The sequence below is a fragment of the Anomaloglossus baeobatrachus genome, chromosome 4 (assembly GCF_048569485.1).
Source record: "Anomaloglossus baeobatrachus isolate aAnoBae1 chromosome 4, aAnoBae1.hap1, whole genome shotgun sequence".
Classification (NCBI taxonomy): Eukaryota; Metazoa; Chordata; class Amphibia; order Anura; family Aromobatidae; genus Anomaloglossus; species Anomaloglossus baeobatrachus.
Window position 1 is genome coordinate 273,357,338 of NC_134356.1, and position 7,595 is coordinate 273,364,932.

Here is a 7,595-nt window from a genome sequence, read left to right on the forward strand (position 1 = left end):
CGTAATTTCAAATACAAGGGTTGCATCTATATTCATATATTCAGTTAACACACAATTATTCTGGTAAAAAACAATAAAACTAATAAGAGGGTGCTGAGCATATAAGGGAGGGAGGGTGGGACAAAAGCTTCTAGAGGGGCAGCCAGAGGGAAAGAGGAAATCGCTGACCCCGGGCACTGAATTTAACCCCTGTAGGTGTGGCTGGACCCCCCTTTCCCTTGCGATCCTGTTGGTCAGCTGGGCATCCCAATTAGTGGCTCACCTAGGGAATGGTGGAAAGAGGGGATATGGGCACGACCCTTGCTTCCTTTAGGATTGGTCAGGGGGGCTCCACAGTCAGAGACACGTTCCTTAAGCAGTATCGTGCCTGCCAGACTGTGGAGACCCGTATGTTTGAAGCGGTGCCCTCCCCTCTTCCCCCCAGTCCCCAAATGAAAACACGGGCAGGCCTAGATGGGGTGAAAACAGGTCGGTCACAGTTTATTAAGTTCATAGGTAGAGAAGGGGCCTTCCATGTCATTACGAGCTCGTCGCCGCAACCTTGTCTGCGACCGACCGGCGTGCAGCCAACGAGCTGTTATGACCTTGGCCCCCTCTCCGCCATTTTCCGCCACGGAGGATCATGTGTACCGCCTACACAGGACTCCGACCCCACCCATCACCTTCAGGGCCTGATCCACTCCGTCCTGTATCCCGGACAACAAAATGTCTTGACCAATGTCCGTAAGGTGCACTCCGTCTGCCCTCAGCAGTGCAGAGTTATCGCCTTCCAACTGGTGGTGACGCACCACGATTCCACATCTTTCTCTCATGAATTTTGCCATTCTCGCATTGATCTTTCTCCTTGACCGCTCTATGCCATTTGCATTTTTTGCTCCGTGCCATACCGCTCGTGGTACTATCTCTGACCACACCCATACTGTATCCGGGAAGAGGTAGGCCAAACGTTCGATGTCCGTCTTCATCACTGTTAGTAGTTCGACCGTACTGCGTTTCACCAAATCATTGCCACCAGCATGAATCACCATTACCAACGGCCCCGTGGCCGACCTGGAGATGTCCACCATCTCCGGGAAAATTTGTTGCCATCTTAGCCCTCTGATGCCTCTCCAATTGACCTCAACGTTTCTGAAGCCAAGGTTCTTTCCTCCTGGTCGAATCATGGCTCTTTTTTCTGCCCAGTAAATATAAGAGTGACCAACTACCCAGACTGCCGGTCTGCAGTCGCCTGTAATAGATAAACGTGTTATTTCAGCAAATCCGGTCTTATATATCTGGCAAAGCAAGCGGACTTCCATCGACCCATTCTCTGCACTTCAGCCTCCGTTACTCCTGCCCTCGCTGCCTCAGTGGCTGCCCCGATTCGGAAGGAATGGGTCCCGTATTCCTTCGGATTCTCCCCAGCTTTCGCTAAGCACTGTTTAAACATTGCTTGGAATTGATACTTGGTAAGCGGGGACCCGTCCGTATGGGAAAGAAAAAAATCTGCTTGCGTGTCTGATCAGCGCGTACTGTTTGACTATTTTTAGTGGGCATACTGGGCCGTCTGCTGAGTTAACCAGGACCCACGTGCCCCTCCCGGTGGGGTCGCATTTGGATTTTACGCACGCGAATGCGCAGAGCGTTGCTGCATATGACTAAATCCTCGTTGAGTAACCCGCCTTCAGTTGCTGTTTTTGAGCGTGGTAACAATTCACCAATGCGCAGCGCGCCGAAAAAAACGATAGCGAAGGATGCTGATATGAGGGACGCCTCGTATGGAGACTTGCATATTGAGGGGGATATTGCAATAATGTCGTGTAGTAATTTCAGTGACATGGGGCGACGACATTCCTGACTAGGTTGAAGCCTTTTCCAGCCTTTCATGGCTTGCTTAATGACAAAGAACTTCGTCACATCCACCCACCCTGCTAATTGAAAAAAGAAGGCTATCCCTGATAAATGCCGTTGTGCCGATGTGCCCGACGCCCCTTGTTCTTTGAGCCGAAGCAAAAATTCCGTCGTCACTTCGCTTCTTGCGCGGTCGCAGTTATGAACGGGCCTACCCTGGATTAGTGAACACCACTCCTCCCAAGCCTTACCATAGACCTGCCAGGTAGCCGGTGTAACGGAGGCACGGATTAGAGGCATTAGTGATTGGCTACAGTGTCCCATAGCGATGGAGGACACGGGATACCCTCTGGATGCGCCATTGGGAGATGGTCTGTGAAGGCCTGCCAATCGGAACATAAAAGAGAGTTAACAAGGTTATCGTCTATGTCTGCCGTTATATGAGCTCGGCACCAGATGTTGTGTCTCAGGCATAGAAGGGCGAGCCTGCGTAGCAGAGCCAGTAAGGGCAGCGACGCAGACGACATGTGATTTAAGCTCTTCGCCGTTATCGGATTTTTTGTTGGAAATCGAATGTTTGAGTTTTCCAGCTGATGACCCCATATCTCCACGGACAATACTATTGTGAATATTTCTAGCAGGGCTGGATCACTCCCCCAGCTTGATGTGGCCCACAGATCCGGCCAGCTGCCGGTACACCACTGGTTCTTGTAGATTGCTGCAAAGCTCTTTTTATTACGTCCTCCTACAGTGAGCCCTATGTCTGTGCTTGACGTCTCTTTAGCCATGACGCAGGTATGGCCATTGAAGGATTGAAGGAAAGTCTTCCAGACTAGTAAGTCTGCCTTCAGCGAGCGAGTGAGCCTGATTCTATGGCCTGGTTGGGAAATGCCCTTTGTTGCTAGTGATAATCGCCGAGAGAAGGCCCTGCCAACCGGCATTACGCGGCTGGCGAATGTCAGCAGACCCAGCAGGGACTGCATCTGTTGGAGGGTAACCTTTTTCGCCTCGCAGAAACCCTCCAGCATATGCAGTGTTTTCTGAATTTTTTCTGCTGGTAGGCGAAAAACCATTGCGTTAGTGTCTATCTCGATGCCGAGGAAAGGCAAGACGTTACAGGGGCCGACTGTTTTTTCGGGTGATAGCGGGACGCCGAACCGCTGAGCTATAAATTTAAATTTTATGAGGAGGAGGGAGCAGAGTTTAGAGTTTACGGGGCCGACGAATAAAAAGTCGTCGAGGTAATGGATCAGGGAATTGCTGCCTGTTTCGTAACGAACTACCCAGTCCAGGAACGAACTGAACAACTCAAAGTAGTGACATGAGATGGAACATCCCATTGGCAGACACATATCGTAATAATAGTGTTCGTTCACCTTGCAGCCTAGCAGGTGGAAGCAGTCGGGATGCACGGGTAATAGGCGGAATGCCGCCTCTATGTCAGATTTAGCTAGCAGGGCACCGGGCCCCGCTGCGCGGACTAATTCTACTGCTTTGTCAAAGGACGCGTATGTTACCGATGCTTCCTCTGGGGGGATTCCGTCGTTAACCGATGCGCCTTTTGGGTGGGACAGATGATGGATTAGACGATACTTCCCGGGTTCCTTTTTTGGGATAATGCCTAGCGGGGATATCCTGATATTTTGGAAAGGGATTGATTCAAAGGGGCCCGCCATTCGGCCTAGGTTTACTTCATTTTGAATTTTTTTGTTTCAAGATGTCGGGGAATTCGCGAGCGGATTTTAGGTTATGCGCCAGGGTTGGTGTTCTATTAGGTTTGAAGGGGATAATAAAACCGTGTGTAAAGCCGGAGTGCAATTGCCTTGCAGCTTCTTTGTTAGGGTAGAGGTTTAACCAGGGGGCCATTGCGGTTACGCTCACCGGGGTTCTGCCTTGTAGGCACCCTGATTGCTGGACGGGTACACCTTGCTGCTGGGTGTCCTCCTCCACAAGCAGAGCAGTCGTGTCTGTATCTGCACGACGTGAGGAAATTTCCTTCATTAAATAGCCAGCAGGGCCCGTTTTTTCGCACGACCACTGAGTGTTGGGCTGCGGGGTAGCTAGTGGTCGTAGGTGAAAAGGGGGGCTGCTTCTGTGACAGCATCAGTCGTAACCATACGTCTGTCGCTTTAACTCCCCAGCCTAGGCTGGGTTGCAGGGCCAGCCGCCTGCGGAACTCCTCGTCATACCGCCTACAGGCTGACCCGCCATGGGCCTTGTATGAGTTATATATCAGATCCTGATATATATAGAGCTCGGAGCAGCGTTCCGGATGCTTCTGGCCCATAATACAGCCTAAGACTGCGAAAGCCTGTAGCCAATTATTCATCGTCTGCGCTATTTTCGGTCTATTTCTGTCGTATGAACGGTCGTTTGTCCTCCTTTCTTTATCTATAGTCAGTTGGTCGGGGGATAATAGGGACCATATGTCAATATAGTCATTATTCCAGATTTTGTCTCTTGTCTCCTGATCTATGTGCGCCCCTAGGGGGCTAATACCGCAGAAGAACGCGTCCTTGTGAAGGCTCGCTAGCTGCGGTGTAGCTTTATCTTCTGGTGTAGCGCTAGAGCGCGTCAGCTGATGAATTAATGCCTTAATGGTTGACGCTAGCTCGTTCCCCACTGCGTTATGCCCGATATTATGTACGGTGTCGTGTGCATTGGCCTCGGAGAACTCACCGCTGTGTGATGCAGGAAGAGCGACTCCATGTGATGGAGGGACCCCGGCTCCCACTCGATTGACGGACGGAGGAGCGACTCCATGTGATGGAGGGACCCCGGCTCCCGCTGGGATGATGGCTAGAGGAGCGACTCCAGGTGATGGAGGGACTCCGGCTACCGCTGGGATGATGGCTGGGGGAGCGACTCCGGGTGGTGGAGGGACTCCGGCTCCCGCTGGGATGATGGCTAGAGGAGCGACTCCGGGTGGTGGAGGGACTCCGGCTACCGCTGGGATGATGGCTGGGGGAGCGACTCCGGGTGCTGGAGGGACTCCGGCTCCCGCTGGGATGATGGCTGGCGGAGCGACTCCGGGTGCTGGAGGGACTCCTGCTTGGATGATGGTCTGGTTAATTTCGCCGGGCGCCCTGGGAGATGACCGGTCTCCCTGGCTGACAGCCATGGATGCGGCTCGTGACCGCTGGCGTCGGTCGAGAGGCCGGGCTAGTCTGTTGGGACTCTCGGATTTGTCGGACCATTGTGAAGATGATGATGGGGTACGCCATCTGGAGGACCGCGATCTGTGGCGGCTCCTATGGGAGCTGCGTCTCCGGTGGTAATGTCGGGATCGCCTTTTAGAGGGATGTGGGGAATGGCGTCGGGACTCGTCGGAGGAGGTTGGGGAGGACCTGCCGCGCCTATGCCTGCGCCTGCTGTGGCTATGGGTGCGCTGGGGGGCGACCGAGGGGACATTATAACTTGTGCTAATTGTTTCGCAGGGCGGGTTATGTGCAGTAACTAAGTGGTTTCCGCTGGTTAATATTGGGGTGTGCACTGAATGTGGAGAGTTAGTGGGGATTACGTGGTTAGTGGTGTGCTGAGCATTGCTGGGGGGCAGGAGGGGAAGTATAGGGGGCATTGTATGTCTGGTAAGGACTGTGTGAGGGGGGGCTGTTAGTGGGGCTGTGGTGTGTGTGTCAGTGGTGATTGGTGCACTGTGTGTAACGTTATAGCCCTGCTGCAGGGAGCGCTGATCGGTCAGGAGAGACCGAGCAGAGGAACCTGCAGCTGTGGACATTACACTGGTGATCTCCGCCTCCTGTGTAAGCATCACGCTGGAGCCTGCTGGAGGGGCGGAGCCTGTAGGAGGGGAGGTGCTCGCCTGCTGGCATTGCAACAGGGGAGTGGGCGGTGCCCGGGAATGACGCTGCGTGGTGGGCGGAGCCAGGACGCTCGGCCTGGAAGAGGAGGAGGTGATTTGTCTCCTGGATCTCTGGAGGGGGCAGGGCGCTTCCACGTGGGGCTTAGCTTTTCCTGGCCGGCGCCGGTGATGCAGGGGTTCACCGGTGACCCGGAGGCGCTGTGGGGGGCGAGAGCAGCGCTGGGAGCGTCGGTCTCCCTGGCTCGGCAGCTCCCTGGGCTTGGCTTGGGCTGAGAGCTCCGTGTGCAGGGGGCTAGTGACCGGCTGGATCCCGGGGGAGCTAGTGCTGGAGTGTGGGGCTGCGGGGGAGGCTAGCGAGCACTCGGGCTGATCTATGGGGAAGTCTGGAGGGGCTGTGGTGGGGACTTGTGAGGAAGAGGCCTGGGCATACAGATCTATGGGGTGGCCTGGAGGGGCTGCGGTGGACGGAGTCCCAGGGATGGATAGAATTCCCTGAGAAGCCGGAGAGGGCGCAGGGAGGGGAGCGCTGAGGCCAGAAATAAGGGCTTGTAGCCAGTGCTCACCTTCCTGTGCCGCTCTCTGCCGCAGGGCCTCCATCAGGGAGTCAGCCATGACGATCGTCTCCATGGGGTCCTCAGGAACAAAAGCTTCTAGAGGGGCAGCCAGAGGGAAAGAGGAAATCGCTGACCCCGGGCACTGAATTTAACCCCTGTAGGTGTGGCTGGACCCCCCTTTCCCTTGCGATCCTGTTGGTCAGCTGGGCATCCCAATTAGTGGCTCACCTAGGGAATGGTGGAAAGAGGGGATATGGGCACGACCCTTGCTTCCTTTAGGATTGGTCAGGGGGGCTCCACAGTCAGAGACACGTTCCTTAAGCAGTATCGTGCCTGCCAATACAGCCACACAACCCATTTCAAGTAAAGGGAAGAAAGCATTTCTCAAAAATATTCTAAAGGAATAGGAAATATAAAAGAATGTCTTATACTTCTCTTTCCTGATGAAACCACTTCTGACTTTGACTCAAAAACTGCAACATAAACTGTAGTGGTGTTTTTACCTAAAGACCTGGGTGTATATCCATTTAAAAAGGATCACAAGATAGTCTACTACATCTTAAAGGGACTCTGTCAGCATGTTTTTGTTATATACTGTATATATATACTAATCTGAGACGCTGAGGCTACAGACTATACATCACATGATAAACACTGGAGCTACAGACTGTACATCACATGGGAGACGCTGGGACTACAGACTATACATCTGTGCCGCCCCTCCAGCAGACCGAACCGCTCGGATCTGGGGGTGGTGATTACTCGTGGCTCGAGGGTCTCCGGACCCGGGGGCTTAGGGGCCACACTCAAATGGAAAAGGGGGTATTTACAGGGGATTGGTATAGTTCGTGACGCCACCCGTGGTGTACCGTAATTGGGAGTACCGCCGCTGCCGTTGGGAGTTCCCGGGGTGATGGAATGGGGCACCAAGATCACATTACCCTCCACGGGGAGGGGTAGGCCCCGGGACTCTGGATGATGAAGCGGGGACTCAGTGCAGGAGTCAGTCGGGTACTCCCTCAGCAATGAAGCAGACGCTAACAACAGGGTAAACCAAGTCTCTGACTGCCGTTGCCTCTCGAGGGAAGCTCAACTGGGTCCCGTCCCCTGCAGCCATGCCTGGTTGTCTGTAACCTGCCTCCTAGCACAAATTTAGATTGATCGTAGTGGCCCGGTACCTTGGAGCTTTCCGGGCCCTGCTCCCCACTGTGGCTAAGTGAAGAAGCCTGCTCTCAGGATCTCACGCTTGGGATTTCAGTGGGCCGCTTGCTGGGAAAGCACTATCCCCCTCGTTGCACTAGTGCCCCCGATCTCTGAGCTTGGTGGGAACAGTCCATAAAGGCCCTGTCCTCTGCAGGTTAATTGTCGGGTTGCCTGAAGCTTCTCCCCGA

General features: G+C 54.0%; 1 long non-coding RNA gene across 1 annotated transcript; it reads right to left on the reverse strand.

Moving 5' to 3' along the window:
• Positions 1 to 596: 596 nt before the first annotated feature.
• On the reverse strand, positions 597 to 4,660 carry LOC142301453 (uncharacterized). The gene is made up of 3 exons (XR_012752807.1): positions 4,510 to 4,660; positions 2,082 to 2,213; positions 597 to 1,228 (listed from the first exon to the last, which is right to left on the reverse strand). It is a non-coding gene; the product is annotated as an uncharacterized LOC142301453 (long non-coding RNA).
• Between the last annotated feature and the right edge of the window lie 2,935 nt (positions 4,661 to 7,595).